This window comes from Lynx canadensis, chromosome D4, assembly GCF_007474595.2.
Source record: "Lynx canadensis isolate LIC74 chromosome D4, mLynCan4.pri.v2, whole genome shotgun sequence".
NCBI classification, from domain to species: Eukaryota; Metazoa; Chordata; class Mammalia; order Carnivora; family Felidae; genus Lynx; species Lynx canadensis.
This window is the reverse complement of record NC_044315.2, coordinates 7,183,568-7,210,585: the sequence shown is the minus strand read 5'-3', so window position 1 is coordinate 7,210,585 and position 27,018 is coordinate 7,183,568. Positions and strand designations below refer to the sequence as shown.

The following is a 27,018-nucleotide window of genomic DNA, read 5'->3' as shown; positions in this document are numbered from 1 at the left end:
GCGTCCAACTTCAGCTCAGGTCATGATCTCACAGTTTGTGGTTTGAGCCCCGCGTCGGGCTCTGTGCTGACAGCTCAGAGCCTGGAGCCTGCGTCAGATTCTGTGTCTCGCTCTCTCTCTGCCCCTCCCCCGCTCGTATTCTGTCTCTCTCTCAAAAATAAACATTAAAAAATTAAAAAAAAAAAAAGAAATAGAGAAAAGCAATATGGAGGGAGAAAAATGAAGTGATGTGTAAAGAAAAGCAGAAATAAAAGATCATGTTGCGTGCAGACAAAGACCGTGGGGAAGTGCCGTGTTCTTAGACTTTCAAAAGATCTAGTTGGCCATCCTGTCCTCGGGTACCATGAAACACTCCTGATCCCTTACGCTAAATCCCCTTTTACATAAGCCAGCACAATGGGCTGCAGCTGACTGCAAACAAGAGAGTCTTGAATGATGTACGTGGTGAACCAGAGCTCTGGCAGTGCAAAGCCCCCGTCTCCAGCTTGGCTCCCTGACTCGTCCAGACAGAACACAGCAGGACAGTTGAGACACAAGACCCTGGGGTCAGAAAGAAACTGCATTCGCTTCCCTGCTTCCACACCTACGAGCCATGTGACTGCTGCTAAGTGACTCTACTTCTCCAAGTCTTAGGTTTCCTGATCTAATGACACAGGGGGCTGCTAGGAGAATGAAGAGAACTCCGAGCTCCAGGGCCATCACTGGAGGCCTTCCAGACGGCGCCCCAGTTGTGTGGCCCAGGAGCTCTGCTTCACGCAGCAGGCAGACCAGAGGAAGGGCTCAAAAGTTAGCCTTTACCGTATCGTTCTTTTTTACGTCACGTTCCCTACCTGATTGTCACCAAAGCCACTGTCTTCAGCAAGTGAGGAGGGGCACTTTCAACACAAATTGATACAAACACCCGAGACCATCTATTTGTGAGTGGTTTTTCTGCTTCAGCTCACTCTACTTTTCAAAATAAATATATGCCAGGCACTACACCACCACACATAGTAAAAATTATGGCAGAAATACTGTGTCTTTCAGGAAATCATTCTCAACTGCCAAGAACCCAGCCTTCCGAAGCAAGCATTGTACCAAAAGACCAAACAAAATCCTAAGAAGTACACAGGGCTCTGGAGTCAGCGGGACATGGGTTAAAATCTTGGTCAAGTTTCTTATTCTTCCGAAGCCCCTCTTTTCTCATATTTTCAAGGGGATACTTCATAGGGTTGGGAAGGATTAAAGTAAGATATGCAAAGGCAAGAACTAAAAGAAGTACTAAATAATTGCTAACTTATTTCCAACTCTAGAATAAAAAATTGAAGTGCTAAATTGCTAGCTTATTTCCAACTCTAGAATAGCCAGGAACTAATTAATGTATTCTACTTAATAATATACTAATAATCACCCAATGGCCCCAAGAAAAAATGTTGCTATTAATTAACTTAAATGGGTCTAATCTTGTCAAGTAGGTTGGACCACTTTACCTTAATGCAGTTGGGTAAGATTCTGCACCTAAATGCCATTAAACCTCCCCCTCAATGCAGCGTGGCCCTGCACTCTAGCTCATCCAGGATAGTCCTGGCCGTAAGTATTAATAGGGCCCCATTTCTCTCTTGAAAGTCTCCTGGTTTGGATAATAAATTATAGGATCACCTTCCCTAAATAAAGTAAAATCTTTAGATGAAAGATACACTTCTACAATTTGTTATTTCACATCCATGTTTGTTTACTGTGGTTTATGATGATGTAAGTTTTTTCCGTCCAGCCTTTGAGGCAAACTGAAAACAAGACCATTCGGGGCTCTACATCTACATACCAAGTAGCTTTTCAGACTGCCCAGACTCGGGAGTTATGACTGGGCTGTCAGCCTTTATCTCACAGGACAAGTCGCACAAACGAACAGAGTGGCAGGACAGGGCCATCCCACTCAGCAGCCGTCGCTGTGGTTTATGGAGGCCCGCACAGCCCCGCACTGATGGACAATCGGGGAGCAGAGTAAAAGGGACGCCCCTGGCACTCCGCGGTATAAAATGCACTCTCACGCTTACCATCCAATGTGACTCTCAAAAGCAAACACCATTTTCTACCCCCGCATCTCACAAGCTGCCTGCTGCCTGCCACACAGCTGGGCGACACCTGGAAAGCCGATGCATTTGCTCACAAGTTCCCTGAAGCTCACCTTCTCTCTACCTGAGATCCCCAGAACCTGCCTGCCTCAGTGTCTTGACCCTCGCCTGCCACCCACTACCATGGATTCGAAGACCGATTCTGGGCCTTCTCCCCCATTGTGAGCCCTGCCCCCTACCTCCACCCATAACGTCCAGCTTTGTTCATCAGCATCATGAAACCAAAGCCAAAGATGAGACGCTCCCTGGCCACACTCCTCCTCAAGGCTACGTGGCCAGGTCTGCCCTCTGCCTAGACCCTGCCCATTTGGAAAGAGGGATAAAACTTCACTCGCCACTCCATTTTACACATGAAGAAACCGAGGCAGGGTAGACAAGTGGCTTCCCCGAGGTCACACGCCAGCCGTGCTTGAAGAAGAGCGTGGGTCTTCTGAGTCCAGGGTCCACCATGTTTCTCCTCCAACAGTGCTTCTCAAATTTCAGTGTGTACTCACAAGGTCAGCTACATAATCGGCAGGGATCGGTGAAAATGAAAATGAAAATGAAAATGAAAATGAAAATGAAAATGTTGGGTCCCTTGTACAAAAAGCAGGAGAAAATGACTCTCCACTCTTGTCTAGTCCCTCTCTTGACTGGTCATGGTTTTGTTTTCTGGTTTGGGGGGGGGGTGTTTTTCATTTTGGTTTGGTTTTTTTTTTCTTTTTGCTATTTACCACTTCTGCGTGGGGAGTTACCCAGAACCTCACATGGGATGGGGCATCCTGAGCACATGTACCCAGCCCTGACCTCCCCACACTCATGGCCGGGTCCCTGGAGGTAGAGGGCAGCAGTGGGTACCGGGTGGGGGCAGGGGAGCCAGCAGCTGTCCTGGCAGCACGTGGGACCACACATGCATGAACGGAGACTCCCGGCACCCCGCACGTGCTCCAGCGTCCCATCGGGTTTCCCTTACAACGCACAGCTTCAAAGATAAAATCAGTAAGAATGTCAAGACAGCGATCACAGAGCACTGAAGTCCAAGCACGGGGTGCTCCTTCTGAGCTCGGGCCCCTGGACAGTCACTGCTCACGCGGCCAGGACACTGGTCTTGTGCTGGATCCTGTTAAAAGGCACAATCTGAAGAAGTCAGTCTGGGGCGGCCCTGAAACTGCGTTCCTAACCTGGTCCTCAAGGATTTGGACTATCCTTGGACAGCAAGGTCCCACACCACAGGTCTCATTTGTCACCTTGCTTATTATGTCAGAGCCAATTACAGGCCTTCTATTTCTTTCATTATTCAAATAAGGCAGCCATAAAAGTAGGTATTAAATACAAGTCACCATCCATTGTATCCTTAAGTTTTGATGGGTCAGAATCAGCAAATCTATTCTTATCCATGACATCCTCCTGCCTGGGGTTCAAAGACTTCACACAGGTGTGCAAAGCGACCTCTGCAGGTACTGATGTCACTCAGGCGGCCCTCACGCAAACACGGCCTGATTCCTGCCCAGGTAGGCAATGCCCCCCACCTCCCCCACGCTCAGAAGGGCCTATTATTGGAAATCGTCAAGTACAAGATGGAAAGCGCAGCTGAACGGCGGTGAGTTTTACAGGTGTACTTGTTCACGAAGGCAGCAACCAGAAACTCTGAGGGAGAGGGGAACAGGGTTTCTCAGAACTCCTGTAGCAGGAGCTCTCACACCGTGGAGGCCTACCAGGCATCAACCCGCGCACAGTACGCAGAGGATGAGATCGCCAGCGAACCGAGCCTCAGTCTCTTAATCCCTAAAATGGGGCCGGTCACACCTGCCCTGCCCCATAGGATGGAACCTTTACTCAAATCATAGGGGACCATCAATATGCAAGTTTGTGAACTCTAAAGCACCGTGCAAGTCCGAAGTTGTTACTATTTAACAGTCTTAGAAAATGCTACAGCGGATGCTATATTCCAGCTTCGCATTCTACAGTATCAGAGGCACTTCTAGGGGGCAGGGAGTGCTAATGGAATACGTTCTTTGAAAGGGGGAATATCGTGGGATTGACAAATCACTTTTATAACTAGAACAAACCATGCCTGCTGTTCAGTAATACTTGGAAATCCATCATCAATTTGATTTACACGCTGCAACAATAAATCACACAAAGTATAGACCGTGTAGCCCAAAGAGGAAACAAAATTAAACAGGGTGTTTCACCTGTGCTGTTGGTGAGGTGAAATGAAAACCGTGGCTACCTCAACTGGAATAATGCCTCTGGTCTCTGGCTGGTTTGGTTATTTCTGGAACCTTTTATGGAATATTAACTTTATTTGCTCTAATTCTACAGGAAGCCACATTGGAAGTGCAAGGAAATACAAGTGATTAAAAAGCAGAAGTGAAAAAAAAAAAAAAGTAACCAAGTATTTTGCCCCAACTTTCAGTAGCGAATGTATCGATCAATATATCAATGCATAGAATTAACTGATTGATAGATCAGTCAATCTATCAATGCACTGAATTAACTGATTGAATATATCAATCAATATATCAATGCATCTCTTCAAAAATGCAAGACCCCATTTGCTATTCTTAACCCAGCGCTAACATAACAACATTTGACATGATTCACTCACTGCTGTCAGCAGAATTTTTTTTTTCATGGTTTGTCCAGGAATAAACATAAGTGAAGGAATGATACAGGAAAGTAACATTTTAAATCAGTGGCCGCATTTTAAAATTTATAATGTGGTAGTGGGGGAAAAAATATGAAGCTAACTGACCCACTAAGGAATCAAGCAGTAACCTAAGCTCCAGGTTATAACCAATTGAATTAGCAAACCACGAACAGTAAAAAATCAAAATAAAATCTGATGTATTATTTAAAGTACAACTAGTCTCTAGACCTCCCAGGTTCACACATTTAAAGAAAAAAAAAAAAAAAACAAAAAACAGGTCTTTACAAGAGACACCAACCTTAAGTTATACAAAAGAGTTTTTTAATCCCAATTAGTGTCCTTTGTTGATATTATTCTGCTTTTTCTGACCAACAATAATGAATAACCCACAAGCGCTAATAAATAACTAACTCCCTTTGTCTCCAAGGACAGCAGAGCCCAACAAGAAATGTCAGAGGCCCTCAAGTAAAATAAAAATCCTTTACAATGAAAATCTTCCCAATTATATGGTCCTACGGGGACTGCAAATGTGGAGTTGTCTTAAATATTTAAATAGCTGTGTCAAATGTGCTTAAAGTGAGGATCATAAAGCTGATTTCCCAGATGCTTTGAAAAATGCATTTCCACCAGTCTAATTACAATCCATAACTATGAAACAGCAAGTAGGGAGAAATGCCATTACGGGTACAAGATAAGTGAGGTTCTGTACTCCCCAATCTTAGCAGGGCCAGGAGGCGGCCAGCTAGGGAACATCCCGCAGCTCAGGCAGTAGCCCAGATAAATACAAACATTCTCACCTCAGTACATTAAACATTCACATGTAGAAAGAAATCATTGTTAAAACTAACCTCTACTATCTGAGAAAGGTAAAGCTAAAAACACCCTTTTATGGAAGCACAGAGCCAATCAACAGACACACGGACACTGCGGAGAACCAGGGATCCCACTGACGAGTGAACGTGTGAGGAAGGGCTCCTTTCTGTTACCTTCTTCCAATAGATCTCCTAACTCTGTGCACACACGGGGTCTAGAAGCAAGGGCACCCCAGAGCCAATAAAAGCACGCTTCATCCAGTTTTCCAAATATTTCCCACTAAAGGGGACCCGAGCTTTTTGGAAAAATGGCGGATTCCGAGTCTAGGGCAGGGAAGTATAAGTGGACCTAGAACATCCTGTCACGTGTGAATGCAAGGAAGTGCTTAATGGGAACTTATCAAAAGGCCACACGAACTGGCATGAAGGGGCTCGCACCTGCCAGGGCTGGGACAATTTGAGCATCAAAAAGATAAGTGATGGTAATGAATCACAACACAGTGGATTTTTAAAAAGAATACATGAGGTCTAGAGTGATTCTCGAAAAAAAGGAGAGAGAGGAATTCTTCTTGCAAGAAGAATACCAACTAATAAGCAGAGAAGGGATACCGGAATCAGAAAATCACCATTAGGCAATTAATAACATGATGACTGACTCACACAAGCATCGCTGATGGAGAACAAGATATCCGCATGATATTATGCATCAGGTTTGAAAGGGGAAGGGTCCACAATGTGGAGATCCTGGGACCCCACCTCGGCCAAATGATCAAAGCAGCATCACCAACACCAGGATACATGAGCCTTCCGGGCTCCTGGTGTGATGCACCAGGGCCCGCACAAACACCCTGTGTAGTCCTCCTGCCGGAAATGTTGAACCGGAACCTGATCACAAAGAGATGATTAGACAGCCAAACTGGGAGACAAAACAAGTGACCTGAACTTGAAAATATCGACATGGTCTGCCATGAAACACAAAGGAAAGACAGGGGCAGAGGGCCATTCTAGAAAAAAGGAGACTAAAGAGACATGACAACCAAATGTAACGCAGGATGCCTGACTGGATGCGGGACCAAAGGAAAAGAACAGCTAACAGAGGACACATAGGTTACAAGTGGGGAAAAAACAGTATGACACGTAAAATAAAACATAAAATAACGTTATAAAAATTGCTCTGAATATGAGCTTAAACATGTATTCTATTTTAAGATGTAACTATATACAAGCGATACTACTGGATCAAAGTTAAATTCTTGGTCATGATTAACGTATTCTGGCTGTCAACGTGAAAGACACCTGCTAAGGAATTTGGGGGTGAAGCGTCAGAATGCCTGCAGCTTATTTCCAAGTGGTTCAACCTGCTTGAGGAAGAGAAAGAGAAAGGTAGCAAATGCTGAAAGCGAAAGGCGAGGTAATAGAACATAATACAAAATAAGATAAAATCTAACTTTTTTTAGAAAGATAAATTCAGGAGAAAAGAAGGAGTCTTATTTATGAAGGGAGTTACGTAGGACTAAGTAGGAATAGTTGGGCGGGGCTCCTGTGGGTGTGATTTGGGAGGACTTGTCCGTTCCTCCTTTTGCCTTTTGTCCTCCTTCCCCCCCAACCCCACCCGCAACCCCCTACACCCTTCTCGGAAGACAGACTCCAGGGCAAGAGCAGGGAAAGTTGGGGGGAAGCCCTGCGATTGTGGGCCCGACATCCCTGAGCTTCTAACCATGAGCTGTACCACCTGCCCGGCTGCTCTTTGTGCGAGAAAAATTAACTCCTGTGACAGAGGCTCCCACAACGTTCTTGGTTCATGGCACTCTTAGTGTCTCAGTAATTTTCTCATGGTGCCTCCAGGCCAAAAGGAACACCTAACACTACCCTTTATTAAGATGTTAAGTGTCAACAACTTAATAGTATTTATGTACTAACAACTTATTAGCTGTTTGAAAAAAATAATATGCATACTATTAAAAGTATCTTGGGGCGCCAGGGTGGCTCAGTTGGTTAAGTGTCCGACTTTGGCTCAGGCCATGATCTCACGGTTTGTGGGTTCGAGCCCCGCGTGGGCATCTGTGCTGACAGCTCGGAGCCTGGAGCCTGCTTCGGATTCTGCGTCTCCCTCTCTCTTTGCCCCTCCCCTGCTCATGTGCTCACTCGCTCTCTCTCTCTCAAAAATAAATAAATACTAATAAAGTTGTTAAAAAATAAAAGCATCTTTATTTCATTCTTAAACGGACACTGCTACTGATGGGATGTGCACTCCGCTGATGCCCTCTGAATACCACAGCTCTCAGAATTGGCTCGAATACCACCATCACCTTCAGCTTCTCCTCAATCCACACGGATTTTCACTTAGTACTTGCTTGTTTTCATTATGATAAAATATACCTAACGTAAAACTGACCACCTTAACCATTTTTGTTTTGCTTTAAAGTTTATTTATTTAAGTAATCTTTCCCCCCAACGTGGGGCTCAAACTCACAACCTCGAGATCAAGAGTCACTCACCACTGACTGAGCCAGCCAGATGCCCCCCTCCACGTGAAACAGTTGTATTTATTTATTTATTTATTTATTTGAGAGAGAGAGAGCACAAGTGGGGGAGAAGCAGAGAGAGAAAGAGAGAGAGGTGGAGTAGCGGGGGGGGGGTGGGGAGGATACCAAGCAGGCTCCACACGGTCAGCACAGAGCCCGACGCGGAGCTCGAACCGATGAACTGTGGGATCATGACCTGAGCTGAAGTCGGACACTTAACTGGGCCACCCAGGAGCCCCTTAACCATTTTTTAAGGGTGTATTTAGTGCATTCACACTGCTGTGCAAGCATCAGCGTGCATCTCCAGAACTCCCCATTGCCCCTCCCTCCAGTCCACAGCCACCACCAGTCTACTTTCTGTCTCTGTGATTTCACTCTCCTAGGAACCTCGTATAAGAACAGCTATATAGCATCTATCTTTGTGTGCCTGGCATGATTTCACTCAGCATCGTGTCTTCAAGGTTCATCCATGTTGTACTGGGTGTCAGAATTTCCTTCCTTTTTAAGGCTGGAGAATATTCCGTTGTGTGCATGAGACATAACGTACTGTTTATCCATTCATTCGCCTCCACTTGGGCTGCTCCCACCTTTTGGCCCACCAAGCGCCGGCTCTGTCATCACAACTACTGAAAGGGTAGCTTTGCAAAGATATGACACCACTAGAAGCAGCACGGGCAATCTAATGTTCCAAGTCTGAACCTCCTCAAGCTAGCGGTTTGCCTGGTGTCCAAAGGACGCCACATCTTCTCTGTTTCCCTCAAGAGTAAACATACCCCACGGCTCCCCGAGTTTGCTGGGTGCTCCAGGGCCCTTGGCACACGACCCGAGAACCAGGCTCTGTGATGGGAAAGCCACTGTTACGTGAGTCTTCAGTTGAGTGGAACTTACTCCTTAAGTAACATAAACACTACAATTAAGTTTATATTTCTTACAAGGCTCCCACTAGATACGGCTTGGAGTCAGGTATGTGTTCGTGTGGCAATCCTTAGAGAACGTATTTTCTGTACAAAGCTCTGCTGGATTCCTGAGAGATGGTATAGTCACTCTCAAGGCCTAGAAAGTGTGTTTTCTTCGCCACCCTGTCAACGGCACTTGGCCCCAAAGTAATGGTACCCCACTGTGACAGTTTTATGTCAACTTCAGCGGGTCATGAGGGGCCCGGATATTTGGTCAGATATCATTATGGGTGCTCCTGTGAGTGTTTTCGGATGCCACGTACATTTAAATCAGCGGACTGAGTAAAAGAGATTGTTCTTCCTAATGCAGATAGACCTCCCCAATCAGTTGAAGGTCTGAAGGGAATAAAAGGCTGACTTTCCACCAGGCAAGAGAGAACTCTTCCCTGAATGACTGCCTTCACACTGGGACGTCAGCATCTTTTCCTGCCTTTGGACTCAAACTGAAACGTTGGTTCTTCGTGGGTGTGTTTCCCACCTGCTGGCCTTCAGAAAGGGGCTACGCCAGCCATCAGCTTTCCCGGGTCTTCAGCTTGCTGACTCGTCTTCCATTTCTTGGCAACGGTCAGCCTCCACACTCTATTCAGATACAGGTACAGGTACAGACACAGGCAGAGATATATTTCCTATAGGATCTATTTTGCTAGAGAACCCCCTAACTAATATACCCACAGAGTCACAGGCTCTTTGGTACCTCTCTCTCTCTGGGTCACGACAATGTCAACAACGCATAAGAAAGCGATGACAAATCCTGGGAGAGATGTCGACCTCAAGTTTATCACACCATTCCATCACATCATCCCCAGGGCTAAAACCCTTCCGCAACTCGCAGAGGGTCAAGGTAGATCCAAACTCCTCAGCACAGCATTCATAACCTTTATCTGGCCTCTGCCCAGTCTCCTGTCCCAGTCTCGTCTCCTACCACAGTCTGTACACTCCCCAGGGTAGAATCAGGCAGAAGTTAGTGAAATGCACCATGATCTCTCTCTCCAGGTTTTGAGGGTGTTTGTCTCTCTATCCAGAATAGGTTCCGGACGGCATCCCTCGCACACATACCTACACATGTGCACAGACGCACACACGCGTGCACACACACACGACATACAATCTGCATGCCTGCAAGGCTAGCTACTTATCCTTCAGGTTCCGCCCAGATATCCTACTCTCCTCCCAGATCCACTCATCGAGCACAGGCTGGGAACCCTCCAAATGTGGCCCTAGTGCCCTCAGTGTATCGCTACCAGAGCCCGAATTGTGCTTTAACTGCCCATTCATTTGTCTGAATTCTCCTAACTCCTTGAGGGCCGGACTGTGTCCCACTGGCTACTGTAACCCTAGGACAGTGGCTCACCTATAGTACATGCTCAATAATTCTCTGTTGAGTAAACGATTGGATGGAGTTCAAACGGTCCAGGACACCATCTTCAACCAGTTATTGGCTTAGCTTAGGAACTGTCAACTGAGATCTGAAAGAGACACATTCAGCCACCGCTGGCACCATCTAGAGTGGCCAAGCTACCGAGGCCAGAAAGGATGGTAACACGGCTGTCCTCAACCCCTGGCCCATGCTCATGCACACCCCATCCATGCACATCCAAACCAGATGCCACGAGCTCAGAAGCTGTGCAAGGAGCCAGAAAGTTAAAAAGAGGAGACTTGGGGGCGGGGGGCGGGGTGGGGGGAGGGAGGCAGGTAAACTAATGCTTACATTTTACCTGAGTTCCAGGATGTATTAACCCTGAGAGTTCACTGTCCCTGGATTACTTGAAGCATTTTTCCTAAACCACGAGTACACTTATAACCACTTCTGGCCACCATCAAAGTAACATTCCCCAAACCCCTGACCAGCTGGCAATGCTGAAGTCACTTCTACTTCCTAGACCTTAGTTCCTGTATCAGTCAACTAACAGTAGCGTCCGACTCAGGGCCGCCGTGGGGAATAACTGAGATCGCATATTGGAAGTCTTCGACATATTGGAAGACTTCGACTATCGTCGCCAGTCAGGCTTTCAACACAAGTATGGACGAAAGCAAGCTACGGCATACTAGACCAGCAGGGGCTGAAAGATTTTACTAGGTCTCGGCCCCTGAAAACCCAAGCACGTGAGCTTGACATCAAAGAACGTATCTGGTCACACCAGGGACACAGCACCCTGACAACAATGGGGTTTGGATGCAGACCCAGGAGAAGTGTTTCCTATACTCATACTAAACATCAGCAGGTGTAAGAAACAAAACAACCTCAAACCAACCCTAAACCAATAAATAAATAAATAAATAGGAAAAAAGCGACATACATGTTTCAGGCTTTTCCTTAATCGACCCATTTATACCATGGGGAGGAGTACGGAGACACTAAAACAACTTTTTGGTTATTTGCCTGATACAAATAATTATTCACCCTAACTGGGTGAGCTATCAGTTAAGTGGGTGAATGGCCACTTGGGCTGCTAGCATTTCCGTTTCGTAGTGCAAACACTTTAAATATAAACATTTAAAACCAAATGCTAAAAATACCTAAAGGAACAGATAATTGTGCTATTTTACATAACAAAGCTGTAGTTCACAGGAGATACACGGTCTTTCTCTTTCTAGCCCAAATACACATCTCATTTGCAATATAACTCATTAAGTCAACACCGGTTTCTAGAGAGAGTGTTTCATTCAAATAATCTGCTATTCTCCAACAATTATTCTTTCATTTCAAATTCACATTAACCAAATACTGCTGAATTAAAAGCACATTCTCTCCGCATTTCAATTAACCCAGTTTGCCAGTTCTCCACAGGCCCCAACACATACCCCTTCACTTTCTCTTCTAGCTTTCTTCACTCTTGTCACCAGCTTTGTTACAAAACTTACGGGTTCTGCTCTAGGAATAATTTTTTATCATTTCTATGTACTAATTCTTCACTTTATTGGCTATGAAAATCTCTCCTCTTTTATCCTTTTCTTTCCAAACCTGTCTTCCGGCACCCAACCAGCACAATGACCCTTCTGGCCGCCCCCCTCCCCCAACCTTCCACGGCCTTCGGCATCCAGCCCCTTTGTGTGTCCAGAGGGCAGGATCTCTCTCAAGTCACCCTTCCACCTTCCACCGCCCACCCACCCTCATCCATGTTTCTGATCTGTCTTGCCCTCCACTCTGCTTCACGGTCCCACAAGGTGTCCCGTTTGCCACTGTGGCCTCCGCACCCTCACACGCACATCCACACCCACCCCCTGGCCAAGTAAGCTACCTACTGTGAGACCATCAGCTCTGACCCTGACACTCAATCACCTATTTTTCCATATGATTTGCTGGCAGAGGAGGAACCGGGGGAGAAAAAACTAGTTTCCACTTGTAAAAGATCCCAGAAAGACAATCCTACCTTTCCCAGGATTTGGAGGAAAAGGACTTCCAAACTCCTGATGCTTTGGCTTTAAAGTGTGTGGCCCTGACATGCCTCCAGCCTGGGTGACCTGGAATCGTGGCTTCCCATTGGTGAGCACTTGTCTCCGGGGGCTCAAGGCGGGCAGACGGAGGGGGCTCTCGGCCATGCTGCTCTGAGGAGCCAGCCCTCCTCCCGAGGGCATCTTGAGATGCAGGCTGTTAGCAAGGCTTCCGATGGCAGAGCTCAACGTGCTGCCACAGGACGAGGGGCCAGGAGTCCCAGAGTGGGCTCGGATGGGAGGAATGTGTTGGCCACTGACCATCCCAGGCCCCTGCGGGCTTCCTGATGTCCGGTGGAGACTCATGCTGCATGACCTTCCATTCATTCTGAAAAAACCCGTGGCCAGGATGGTCAAGTATCCAATGGAACTAATGAGTCCTTTCAGGCAAAGTCCAATAAGTTATCCATGGTGTGGGTTATTAGCCTGTTTAAAAAAATAAATGCAGGCATTTTTAAAGGTAAAAATGAAAATAAGTCACAGTGAATTTTCAACCTGTGTAGCATTCACATAAGGAGGAAAAGAAGCAGTCTTAGCAAAACAGCCTTTTATGCAAGGCAGGGTCATCAAATACATGGTTCATTGGCAGGCACTCTCCCTTCCTGCATTCACGGTAGACATGGGTTATGGATCACTGCATTGTTGTGTTTACCACTGAGCCCTTCTCAATACAGGGCTCTTGGCAACTACAACCAATCAACTGGTGCCAGCTTGCAGGATGAAACTTATTTTGCTCCCCAGAGGATCTGTCCATCCTAGTTCACTTCTGCTACAGTGAGTCTCAGGAAACCCAAAGCATCACCTCGTGAGCTATGAGACCAATGCTTCAACGTTTCCAGGAAACAAACCAAAGATATGGCCTCTGAAAAGGATGTCAAACCACCTCTGATTTTTACTGTTAGAGCAAATTTTTCACAGTCCCTGGATTTACAAAAGATAAAAATACGGGCCTGGGATTCTCGCAAAGACGTCATATGCCCATATATCCAAACACAGCAACATGGTGATTCTGAGTTATGGCGATGGCAAAAGAATCGACATCACCATACTCTCACCTTCTATGAAGGCCCTAGAAAAGGAAAAAGTCTGTGCAAAACACTTTATGGAAAGCATAACAAAAGAAGAGCCCTTCCAAAGGTAAGTATGTCCACCATACTCCCCATACAGTAAATCAGCCATTCACCACCCCTTTCCTCAAGCAGCAAAGAGAGAACCAAGGACTGATAAGACCACAGGACGTCATTACGCATCTGTGCATCATAAGGTCAGTACTCTCTGCTTACAAATCTTTAGAAAAGGCCATTCCCTGCCTTGATCTGTAACAGCCCTCCGAAACGTACACAGACTCAATGAGGTGATTAAGTGTCACTACTCCAAATGAGTGACAGACACAGTCACAGTCCGCATTCTTTTCCACAGACAGGACAGTCACGAAAAGAAGCCAAAGCTGAACAAATGCAGGAAACAGGACTGAGTGCAAAGCAGCAGTGGTCAGATATTCTCAACTGGATGATTCCTGCTTTTTCTATATGATCCACTCAGTGTCTCAGACAAGTATTTCCAACCAAATCCTAAATGAGTGGCTCCATCGGTCATCAAGGGCAGAACACCACATAGAGAAAACTCTCTACAAAGAGTTTTTTTTTCTTTTATCCTTTTAGAAAAGCAAAAATATTTGATTTTCAAGGCAAGCACTCGCTGTGCCCTCAGAATTATGTGTTCCCATATGTTGAAAAACTTCAAAAATTATTAACAATACAACATTTGGAAAGTTTTCCTCATCCTTACCAATTTTCTACCTTATGAAGAATTCCAGGGATGCCAGGGTGGCTCAGTCGGTTAAGCGTCCGACTTCAGCTCAGGTCATGATCTTATGGTTGGTGGGTTCGAGCACTACAGTGGGCTCTGTGCTGACAGCTCAGAGCCCGCTTCCCGTCTTCTGTCCCCCCTCTCTCTGCCCCTCGCACATATGCATTTCTCTCTCTCAAAAAATAAGTATTGAAAAAAAAAAAAGAATTCTATTAGTCTAAGGCACCCAGGTGGCTCAGTTGTTAAGCGTCCAACTCTTCATTTCAGCTCAGGTCATGATCTCACAGTTCAAGAGATCAAGCCCCGCATCAGGCTCTGTGCTGACAGTGTGGAGCCTGCTTGGGATCTCCTCTCTCTCTCTCTCTCTCTCTCTCTCTCTCTCTCTCTCTCTCAAAAATAAATAAACATTAAAAAAAAAAAGAATTCTGTCACATTTCATACTACCAAACCAAGCATTCTTGAGAAACACTCTGATATGTAACTCCCGCCCTTCCCTCCACTACAGTCCCCAATAATGGACAAGTAAATCCAGCTTACCCAAACCTTATCATTTAAGTTGTTTTATGGAACAATAAGAAATGAACCCTGGTATCAAACTGGTTGTAAGATGTTGGTTTTTCACGTTAGAAACTTCTAATGCGTTTTCTGTGTCCATTTAAAAAGAACTCCAGTGTATTATCTTCCGGTCTATTGATTCCTGGGTTGATTATGAGCAAGAGTCATTTGATGTCTCTGTGCTTTGCCAGAGGATATTGGCCATCTATTCTCCACTAATTCATAAAGTAGTGTTTTCCGGGGGCGCCTGGGTGGCTCAGTCGGTTAAGCATCCGACTTCGGCTCAGGTCATGATCTCACAGTCTGTGAGTTCGAGCCCCGCGTCGGGCTCTGTGCTGGTATCTCAGAGCATGGAGCCTGCTTCGGATTCTGTGTCTCCCTCTACTCTCTGCCCCTCCCCTGCTCATGCTCTGTCTCTCTCTGTCTCAAAAATAAATAAAAAAAATTAAAAAAATATTTAAAAAAGTAGTGTTTTCTGAGTACTCTGAACCCTGCAGAAGAGAGCCCTCATTCACTATGAACCTAAATAAATAAATAAAAGTATACATATGTTGTATCGGCAATTTGTTGAAAATACGGAATCATCCAACATGACTAGCATTATGAGTCACTATGAGTCCATGTGACCAGTGTCTGAAGATTTGCAGACTATGCCCATTTCCAGGTTTTTAAAAATAAAGGAGTCATTTCTTTGGCAGCAATATCACATGCAAGCAGGAATTCTCATCAAATATCTGAATAAAAACACATAAGTAGGTACTTAGTATTGGGTCAGATCATCAAAAAGATCAGTGTGCAGGAAAAATAAAGCATTAAGAAGTTAATTAAGTATCAGACACTCATACTTGCCTGTCAACCTGGACTTTCATTTTATTTTATTTATAAACTGTGCCCCTGTTTTAAATCACTTTAGGTTGGAAGTAACAACAATAACAAAAAATGCACTTAAATTTTATTACCAGAAAAGCAACAGCCAGAAAGTAAAGCGGTTGATACCATAAAGAAACACCAGTGGGGCAGTGGCTTATGAGCTGAGAAAACCAGCCTCAAGTCAAAAATAAACTGTATGTGAAAATATGCTTAATAATCCAGTTTTCACATTAATTATGCCAACAGATTTTTCAAGCATTAGAGACCAGAATTTAAAAATCAATTTTATCTACCGATACCATAAAACTTTATATACTGTTTAGCTAGGCCATATGTTCATTTATAATCCTAGGTCCACTTGGTAACAAAAAAGGAATGAACTGCTAACTTTTAAGAAAGATGCTTCCTCATTGAGTCAGAGTGGGGGAAAAAAAAAAAGCACTCAATTAGAAGGCAGGACACCAGAGTTCTACCTGTGGCACAGCATTTATAACTTCTTTGGACTCAGAGCTTTCATCCATAAAATAAGGAAGTTGGTCATAATCACTGAGGTCTCTTGAAATTCTGATCTTCAAAATAATTAAGATAAGGAAGATGATCCAACATACCTACTGATGGGGCGCTTGGGTGACTCAGTTGGTTAAGCATCCAACTTGGGCTCAGGCCATGATCTCATGGTTCATGAGTTAGAGCCCCACATTTGGCTCTCTGCTGTCAGCACAGAGCCCAGAGCCCACTTCGGATCTTCTGTCCCCCTTTCTGCCCCTGTCCTGCTTGTGCTCTCTGTCTCTCTCAAAATAAATAAACTTTAAAAGAAAATACCCACTTATAGAGATCAAGGATAAATATGTAGATTTTATACCTATGACGTTTAAATCGAGGGGACAGGGTAAACATGGAAGCAAAAATAATAATCTCCATCCACTCCATCAAAGCAAGAGCTGGTAGGAGGCTCGCACACCAGCAGTGTGCCAAAAGACAACACTTAAAAGACAACCTTGAAAAATGGTATCCGGATTAAGTTTGCCTACGCTTTGACGAAAAGTGAAATCATAACTCATCAGTATCAAAATCTAAGTGGTAGGATTCCACTGGTAGAGCATCCTTCTATTTAAAAACTTACGCAAGTTTCCCAGAATTACTTTTTCTTTCATCCTCTATCCAGTACCTTTCCCCAAGGTATCAACAGAAAAAAAAAAAAAAAAAAAAGAAGAGAAAGGAAAAGCAAGGAACATCCAAAAGTACAAATTTATGGTATTCTGAATCTGACATATTGATACATTTAGAGTTTTTAATACTCCATCGGTTCAAATAATAAAAATGTTCATTTTGTCAAATGAGTCAATGTGAGTTAATATATTCTTCCTTTGACCACTTTCAAACTCCTAAAACATCCTCCTTTAAGTCAGGTCTAAAAGGAAATTACTTAACTGCTAAGGAAACTCAGCCACAAAACCATTTAATGATTTCACTAGTTTTCTGGAAAAGCTATGACTTTGATCAAAATACAAAATCATGACTCTACCTTCTACCCAAGACTCTAGGCACTGCGGCTCACAGATTAAAAGATTCAACAAATGAAAAGCAATGTTAACTCATCCATTCAAGAGCATTCCAAAAACATGAGTTCCATAATGCCTATTTACAGCCAAGAGCTCTTTCTTAGTAAATATCATTAATAAACTCATCTAGAGTCATAATTCATCTGATGAGCCAGTTAATTATTAATTTTCATACATCATTTCATTTCCTTAGGCTACATTTAGCCTTTGTTACATTTTCCATTCCTTATGCCACAAGCATTATTCTTACCCCGCACAGAAAACCTGATAATGAGGCACAAAATACTGTCAGCAAACAAACTGCTCCTGAATTGGTTTCTTTATATACATCTAAGCCATCTAAAATAGAGGTTTTATTGATTCTTTTTATTCTTTTCCCTTCAGGTTAATGATTGTATAATTTCATTAACTGCTTTTTCAACGTCTCTGCCTTGATCATTAATAGACCCGAGCTATTCCCCTGCGCTTCTCCGGTTACAGCGTTTGTAGCCTGAAGAATATAGAAATGAAAAGCCTATTGACAGATAATATAAGTTATTCTCATGCACGGCTGCGGTGTGAAGCACATTTTGCAATTCAATCAAGGACAGATAGAGCTGAATGTTCTTAGATCCCAGGAGTTCATTTTAATAAGCAGAATGTACCTTGTCCTAACACAGGTGACTGACTCCTCAGAAAAGACTGTATAAACAAAAACCAATCGTGTAAGTCATTTTATTGGCAACAATATAAACACAGCTATATTAGATGAAACCAATAAATCAAAATTATTCTTGTCTCCAATTTTAACGAGAGGAGAGTGCAAACATGTGCCCGTGAACCTGGAGGATATTATAGAGGAAATGCCTTGGATGTGTACAATATCGTTTCTCTAAATTGGAAGGGAGGGTACTGAATTATGATAAAGTAACCCACAACAAGGGAGGGTTGACCATTTCTGTGGTTTTATAACTTTATTCAGTGAGACCGACAGATTCACAGACTTCACAACAGAAGTTACACAGGAACAGAGGGGGATGTTTCCACATCAGTGAGACGTGGAACACAAACTTAGGGAGGTTACACCTCGTAACCACCACATGTAGACCACACAGTCGTGCAGGCAATGCCAAGGTCTGATGTTGGTAATGCTAGGAATATTAACATATTTATTCTGAACACTACGATGTACAGATATTACTCAAGCAATATAATCACCAATAAGATACAATCTTAAAAAAATCAAAGCAGTGAAGCACTGAGTTCTATCAATTAAAAAATATGAAGATAAACTACTGTTCCCTCCAGAGATTCAAGACCTTTCTGTCATTCAAGACCACTCAGAAAAGACAATATAATGAACATTATGGATCTCATCTAAAAGGACCCCTGGGGGCGCCTGGGTGGCGCAGTCGGTTAAGCGTCCGACTTCAGCCAGGTCACGATCTCGCGGTCCGTGAGTTCGAGCCCCGCGTCGGGCTCTGGGCTGATGGCTCAGAGCCTGGAGCCTGTTTCCGATTCTGTGTCTCCCTCTCTCTCTGCCCCTCCCCCGTTCATGCTCTGTCTCTCTCTGTCCCCAAAAAAATAAATAAACGTTGAAAAAAAAAAATTTAAAAGGACCCCTGACTGTCTTATCTTTGGATTCATTTCAACCCTTACCTATCTAGAAATACACATATTCTAATTTTTCTATTTTTCTATGTTGTAAAAATTTCCTCAATGAACATCATCTTCCCTAAGTATGGTGTAAAATATCTGGCAGTACCCTTCTAAACTTAAATTAACAGCTAGGATATTCAAAATGCAGGTAGTAAATACAGACAAAGGTAAGAGAAAGGGGGAAGGAGGACGGACGTAGGAGAAAAAGAAATGATCAAGTCCAATTCAGAAATTTATTCTCTAAGTTAGTCAATCCTAACCTAAAAATCAAAGCAGAATTGAGAACCTTCCACATAAAACCAATAATTACAGATTACTGAAAGACATTCAGAACCTTCAGGAAAACACTACTGGAAGGCAACATTAAAAGTTCAGTAACCTCTCTTAGAATCCCCGCTCCATACTTCAATCCATCTATATAACTCTCATACACCCTAAGCTCACTAAATGTCACTACTTTTAGTAGTAATTACCTACAAATGTTTCATTTACCTTGTCTCAATCATGAACTCATCAAGGAGTAGGAAAAGTTCTAGAAATCTGTGGCCCTACCACAAATGGCAAGGGAGAAGGAAATAATTAGGACTGTAAGAAATCACACAAAATGAGAATGAACTTGGAAGCAAAAGGATTTTTTAAGACAAACATAGGTTTTGTTCAGGAAGGTAACCATGCCGTGGCCGTAAGTTTAACAAAGCACTAAAGTTTCTAAAGCAGCGTTTTTCAAATTGGTGGCAGACTGATAGTAGGCCCTGCAATCAATTATTCAATACTGAAAGTGTTTTGTAATGAAACAGAACTGACTAGAATAAAAGAGAAACTATCAGAGTACATCAGATGTATTAATGGTTAAGTACTGTTTTACTTCAGTTTACTTGTGGGTATACGTGTCTGTAGATCTTAATGCATATAGTGTATTCTGGGTAAGATGAGAAAAATGTAGCTTATTGTGCGTTACAGTCAAAAAGGCACAAAAGCCACTGTTATAAAAGCATTTAGACTATCTGCCTGCCCAGGCATCTACAAAGAGAAAAACCTACAGGTATAGATAGAGCTGAATAGCCAAAGTAAAACAAATATCAAAATATAGCTGCATTAAATATTATTTATTTTAATTCATTAATATAAATTATATATATATACACATACATATATAAAGTAGATCTATAAATTTGACATTTTTGGCTTTGTAAAACATTAGGATTAAATAATAAAAGGCTGTCCTACCACTGCTATCTTTCACTGTGTATTTGACTCAGTAAATATCATTCGATCAACATCAAACAGATCGACCAACTAACAGAATTAGGATCAAAATGACCCACAAATTTAGTTCTTCTTCATTGTAGAAGAGGGAAGACCTTCCCTGAAATAGAACTTCATTCTCACAATGCCAAAGGGGGACAAGTTTAAATTAACACATAACTGCCCTTCAGAACTGAGTTTTTCCAAACGGGTTCTTAATAGGAGTTAACCATCAGATCCCATGAAGAGGAATTTGAAATGGAAAAATGAACACATTCCTTATGATGTCACCACTGAATTAATTACCTGAATTGCAAAGGGTGAACACCACATGGCCATGGTCTGAGACACAAAGGCTTCTTCAGAAATATAAAGGAAGAGTAACTGGCTGGAGTTTTTTCTTTAAAAACAAAAACATAAACAAACCTCCACCTTTATACAAGAAGATACAAAGGTAGTAAAATTTGGCAAATGAAAAACACATTCTTTGTCAGTCTTTGAGTACAAATGACTACTTGGTCTGTGTGAATAGCTATTTACACAGCTAAAGATCACAATCCTTTCAAAAAAGTAATAAATATCTACTTATGGAAGATTCTAGAAGTAAAACTGAATTTATCACTCACTAAACCAAATATTCAAGCATATTAAAGTGTCCCCCATGCCATGTATCACTGAATGATTTCTTTCCTTCAGTGTAGTTATTGCCTAAAAGTGACCAATAAAACTATTTTTAGTGTTGGTAGACAAAAGTTTTACACAAGTTAAATTATGTTCACTGACATCACTGCAGAAGTATGAACATTCGCAACAATGACTAGTCCCTTAACCAACATGACAACATATTTATTTAAAAAAAAAAAAGGGAAGGAGAAAGAAAAAGAAAAAGAAACAAAGAAAGAAAGAAAAGAGAAAAAAAGAAAAAAACCAACATGAATGACTCAGTCAAGTTGAAGAAAGAGGTGGAATCTACTGGTCATGCTGAAAAGGTTGGGAAAACATTAATCCATTTCTTCACACACAAGAAAAACAAGAACTTGTACACAGCCCTGGCATCTGGTTAGCTTTCTGTGTATAGTATTCGGCAGGCCTAGAAAGGAAACTTCTTAGATCTGGCTCGGAACTTGAGGAATAACTGATACTCAGAAAGCCTGAGCTCTATCAAGGCCCCTGGCACGGGGTCTGACCTCGTGCTGTAGCCCTACCTGCCCATCTGCAGTCCCGCAAGGCTTGCTGCACCTGAAGGAATGTGCGGCTGCTCCCATTCTTGGCCTCGAGGAGATCTGATCGGACGAGAAGGGCCCCATCGGCTTCCTCCATCTCGGGTCTGCTCTCAACTATGGACAGCCCTCATGATTGCAGTCTTCCAGACAAATCCCCTGATCCTGTTCCCAACGTGGATCATAATTGGATCCTTGTCTCTGTTCTTACTGCTTTCGAGTCCACATGGGTGGTCCTTCCCCTCCTCACTTCTCTTGCCCCCTTTTTCCCCAAACCCACATCCTCCGTACCCTCCAGGTACACCCCAAGTACCCACTTTAGGCCTTCCCCCAACCTCTGTTAACATCTGTACCTGTTTGTAAGACGGTTAGAACTACGCTATTGTACGTGGTTCACGGAATTACTCACAAACAACGAAAACTCGTAGCTAAAAGCTGGGAAACAAACACAGTAATTTCGGCCCTGAGACCAGGCACTTCTTTTGATGTGGGGGGGGGGGTAGCCCTCACAGAGGAACTGTCAAATGCATCTGGAGATGGATGGTGCAAGGCGCACTCTCCATGCTCACCCCGCACTGGCTCCGTGCTGTATGCTGCGCTCCTGTCTATGGTCTCCCTATCAGGCCCTCATCGGGACAGAAAACACAGCTTCTGTTCTGCTAGTGTTTTCCTTGATTCTATCATGTTAAGTGACGCCTGGCCAACTAACTCTGCAATCTCAACTGTTCTCATCATCTTTAAAATTTTTTTTTAATGTTTTTATTTTATTTTTGAGAGAGAGAGAGAGAGCGCGCACGCGAGCGAGCAGGGGAGGGGCAGAGAGAGAGATCATGAGATCATGACCTGAGCCGAAGTCAGAAGCCCCTGAGCCGCCCAGGCGTCCCTGTTCCCACCATCTTTAAAGGGAAACCCAAATTATCTGACCGACTAAAACGTTGTTATGTCAGCAAAGAAGACAGCCCCAGGAGTACATATTGAATCATCCAACTTACATAAGGTATTTTTAAAGACAGGCAAAATTAATATATCTGTTAGAAGTCAAGGCTGTGGCTAGGGAACACGCTAACTGGAGGGCAGTGTGAGCGATGTTTCTGGAGTGTTGATAACATTCTATTTCTTGATCTGAACACCAGTTGCTCAGTTGTGTTTAGCTCATGAAATTTCATCAAGCTTAAGATACGTGTACTTTTCTGTATGGGTATTTTATTTCACCCCAATAAAGAAAAAATGGGTTTAGTGTCAACTCTGCCTGGAGTAAATGGAAAACCTGGAACTGGGGCATCTTTTATCAAACGACAGGTTAGAGTCATTTAAAGATTCTGTCATACGCCTCATCCTCCAGGACGGAGTAAGGCAGCACATTTTTTTTACCGCATAGATTTCCTACATGCTTGTTTATTTTTAAATTTTATTTTCAATCTTAATGGATCCTGTGAAGCAACCAAACAAGTGAAAAGTTGGAGTCAAGTCCTGTCTTTCTACCTTCTTTCTAATACCCTCTACAGAGAATAATTACAGAAACACAGAAAATGACTTCTCCAGGGAAGCGAGTGTGGCCTGGATGCCACTTCCTGAATTATCTTCTTCAAGAGGTACTTCATCTATATTCGGCAAGAATTACAAACTAACATTCCAACTCCAGAGATCACTACCTACAATACGCGAGGGACCAAAGTGAAAAGATTGTCCTCAGATTTAATTTCCTAGCAAGGAAGAATACTCAGAGAAAAAAAAAAGACTGAGGACACTCAGCTCCCTTTCGAAACAATGGAAAGACCCCTTTCTGCCGTATGAATGAAGGCAAGGCTGGTAACAAACGTTAGTTTGCTGTTATCTAACCTCCCCCCCCCCCCCCCGCCTATTTTGGCCCAATAGGAATTTCACCTACTAGGTGAACCCTGGAGTCCACCCCACCTGCCCCCCTCCCCTCAAAAAAGGTTGCTTTTCTTATTTGGAACGAAGATCACTTCCAAGCAAACCAACAACAGACCTCAGGTATTCGGTGTCTGACAAACCGACTACCCTTAAGTAACTTGGGTGGAATCAGGGATCAGAGAAAAGATGCCCTCTCCCAACTGGCCTACGGTGAACCAGGAAGACAGGGAGTGACAGCAGCACTGGGACTTAAGTGCTCAGGCTCAAGAACTGTTAAGTCCTTCGAGCAACAATGACGACTTCAACAGCCAGTAAGAAAAAGTGTTTTTGGAAAGTAACTGGGAAAGAACTGTCCCCTACTCCTCTCAAAGGCACTGGAGGGTCTAGTCCGGCTGCCACAGACAACTAATGGCAACTGGAGTGCATTCGCGTGTGACCCTTAAACTTCAGCAAGTTCCCAACTGCAACACATGATATATAACATCACACACTCCTGTCTCTACGTGGCTGCAAGCTTCCCCCCAACCTCCTTTGTGAGCAGATCCTCTTTTCGCAAACCTTCGCAGGACGCACTTGTTTAACACATTACCAAGGAAGTAAAATCCGAGGAGGGACAAGAGGAGAAATGGGAAGATTTAAACCAAACAAGTCAATTTTGTACAAAAGAAAAAAAAAAGAAAAAAAGCTTCCCAGCTTAGCGTAACAGAGGGTGCTCTTATGGAGAACGTGACACAGGGGGAAAGGGATGTCTGGCTGACTCCCAAGGCAGAAATCATGACTCATCAAAGCTTTCAGTGGGGACCCAGAGACTTCACATTAGTCTGGAGCTCACCTTCAGGCCAAGAAACGCTCTCTGCGCTGGAAACTAGGAAACTGCAGTGTGTGTCCGGCATCGGTACCAACCGGCTGTGAGCGACTGGACAAAACCCTGCGAGTCTCTGGCTCTCGGTTTCCCCGTTCACAGGTGACCCCATCCATCGCCAAGGTCCCTTCCAGCGTTCACCGTCTATACTTGATATTCCCCGGTCCTTTTCCCAAAGGGAACTAGTCCGCTGGGGGGAGCTGCGGTACACCCCTCCCCCCACCCAGCCGGACCCAAACTCCGCGGAGATACTGAGGTTCTGGAAGTACGTGACCAGACGGTGCAAAGCCCTTTTCTCTGCAAAGGGGGGCCGCAGTTACAAGAGTCCCGTCCCCACAGATGCTGCTCCCCGTGATTCCGGAAGTACCCTCCACCCCAGGCCCCAGGCCGGAGTTCAGATGCTCCGGGGGATCCGGGCCTCCCAGATGCACGGGAAGCCTAGCCGCGGGGTGGGGAAGACGCAGCAGAGGGGCGTGGGCCTCTCCAGGCGGGAGGAGGACTTGCGAGATCCGGAGAGGTGCTGGGGACCCACTGGACGGGGAGACACGCCTGGGGCAGGGCTGGAGGAGAGCAGCGCTTATCTGACCCCGGCTGCCCTCCCGCCCCAGGTCCCAGGCCCGAGTCACCAGGCTCCCCCAGCGGAGGGGCGGGTCTGAGCGGGGAGGCGACAGGGACCGGCTGGGGTGCGCTGCTGCGACCCCGCCACTCTCCGGCCGCCTCTGACCCCAGCCCTCGGCCCAGTCCGCGAGCTAGCGCAGCAAAACAAAACAAACTCGCGCTGGTTTCCTGTTGTGCAACCCAGTCCTGAGTAAGTCCGGGCCGAAAGGGCGCCGCCGCCGGCCCGCGGCGGGGAGCCCGGGCGGCGGGGACCCGCGCGCTGCCCTTCCCGGCCGAGCTGGGACGCCCGGGCAGCCGCGGGCCCCGCCAGCCGCAGCGCCCACGGAACCGGTGCCCCAGCCCCCGGGTCTCCTTCCGCGTCTTTCCTCCCAAACACCCCGGCGAGTCGAGGGCGCGACCCGCGGAGCCAGAAACAACCTTCTCCCAAAGCGTGTCCCTCCAGGTACCTAATTGAATCATCCATAGGATGACAAATCCGTCCGGGCCAAGTTTTCCAGACACTTGGGCAACTTCCTCGTCCCCGGGGTGATTTGTCAGCTCCAGTGAGTAACTTGGAAGTGTCGCTCGGGGCAAGGTGTGTGTCTAGGGGAGAACCTGGTGCTCACTCACGCTTTCCAGAGAGCAGCCCCGACCGACCGACTGCAAAATACACACAGGGTCATTTACAGGGACGGGAGCCGTGAGCACGACAGAGTGCCCGAGACTGAGACATTCTCCAAACAGTGCTGACATTCTGTCGGCCCCAGAGAAGTGTAAACGCGGAGTGACGAAGCCGAAGCCGGTGGGGAGTGCGAGCGTCTGGGTACGTCTGCGCATTCTGCGGCGTGGGAGGTGATAGTTATAGACCTGGCGGCTGCGGGTGGCGGGACCGTCCCAGCGACAAGTTCAAGGACCCCCACCCGAAGGGCCTCCTGGAGCAGTGGGGACCTGGTCTCGGGCGAGGTGCGAGCGTGCAAAAAAACGCCCTTGGTGGAGCTTCACAAACACGTGGGAGCTGGAAAAGGCAGCTTCAGCCCCGTGTGTGTGCGCGCGCGGGACCTCACGTCACCCCACCAACTCTCACTTCTCCAAAGTTTCCCTTCAGTGGGGACTCCTGGGTGGCGTGCAGGACCACAGCCGCGCGTCCTGTAACTTGCCTTCATTGTGTGGCCCTCTGGCCCCTGCTGTTCAAAAGAAAAACCAAAAACAAAATCTCCTCCTAATTAAAGAAACTTTAATACCTTGTGGATTTCCTCTCCGTCTTCTACACCAGGCGCTCTTAGGCAACTGACAACAACACGGCTCGATCACTAATTGAGGGCTGCCAACAGATCTTTCCGAAAATCTGGGGCTGGGGGGCGGGGTGCGCGTATCCTTAAACCCGCGCAAACGCCACTGGCTCCGCGTGGAAAACTAATTCTAATCCCTAGTTTGTATCTCGGAGCGTTAACTCCCCCGCACTCTCAAGCGCCGCTTTCTCCCGACTCTCGCCTGCGAGCAAAGTTCCTATGGTAGCCACTTACCAGGTAACCCGGATTTCCACAACAAAGCCAGGCAGGCGTGTGGGTCCCTTCCCCTGCCAGCCTGTGAGTGACAGCGGTGGCCAGCGCTGGCGAAGAGTAACTTGGGGCTCCAGCCCTTCAGCGCGCTCCGCGGGTTCTGCCTCCTTCGGAAACGAAAACTCCCATCCAAGCCGGGGGACGGTGCGCGGAAACCCGGCCCCGGTGCCGTGTGTGCGCGCGCGTGTGCGAGGGCAGCGGCAGCAGGGGGAGGAGAAGGCAGAGGGGGGGTGGCTGGACCCTCGGCATCAGCGCATTCTCCCCCCCCCCACAGACATACACACACGCAAATGTTTTCAAAAAGTTGAGTTTCGACTTTGTGCCTCGCCTGTCCCGCTCATCCTCGCCCCGGGCCGGGGGATGCGTCTGGGGGGCGGTGCGGGATGCTGGCTAATTGCTTTCGGCGGCGGTTCCGTGGGGGGGGGGGGGGGGAGCGCTGGTGCGAGCCTGGACGACTGCGGGCGAGCGTGGGGGGGTGGGGAGGGGCAATGGCCCTGGCGCTGGTGCCCTTGCGCGCCGCGCACTGGGCTGCAGGGGCGGCGCAGTGTGGACACGGCTGCAGGGGGAGGGAGGCGGGAGGCGGAGAGCGGGGGTGAGGGAGGAGAGGCAGCCCTGAGAGGAGCGTGGATAAGTGTTCGTCGGCGCAAGGGCCGGCCTGTGGCCAGCTGCTTCCTGAGTGTGAGCGCTGGTGGGGGGCGGGGAGGGGGGCGGGGAGGGGGGGAGGAGAGGGAAGAGGGTGGAGACGGGCTCGCTGGTCA

The 27,018-nt window shown here is 45.8% G+C and overlaps 2 long non-coding RNA genes across 4 annotated transcripts; one reads left to right on the top strand and one right to left on the bottom strand.

Annotated features, from left to right (window-relative positions):
* Nucleotides 1-214: 214 nt before the first annotated feature.
* On the bottom strand, nucleotides 215-26,716 carry LOC115499694. 3 transcript variants are annotated; one of them, XR_003964244.1, is made up of 3 exons: nucleotides 24,075-24,950; nucleotides 12,408-12,894; nucleotides 215-2,613 (listed from the first exon to the last, which is right to left on the bottom strand). It is a non-coding gene; the product is annotated as an uncharacterized LOC115499694 (long non-coding RNA). The 3 variants fall into 3 exon arrangements; XR_003964245.1 differs by lacking the exons at nucleotides 215-2,613; nucleotides 24,075-24,950 and adding an exon at nucleotides 26,225-26,716 and having other exon boundaries at nucleotides 11,990-12,894; XR_003964243.1 differs by lacking the exon at nucleotides 215-2,613 and having other exon boundaries at nucleotides 11,990-12,894.
* LOC115499693 lies at nucleotides 24,960-25,948 on the top strand. The gene is made up of 2 exons (XR_003964241.1): nucleotides 24,960-25,296; nucleotides 25,379-25,948. It is a non-coding gene; the product is annotated as an uncharacterized LOC115499693 (long non-coding RNA).
* Nucleotides 26,717-27,018: the final 302 nt, after the last annotated feature.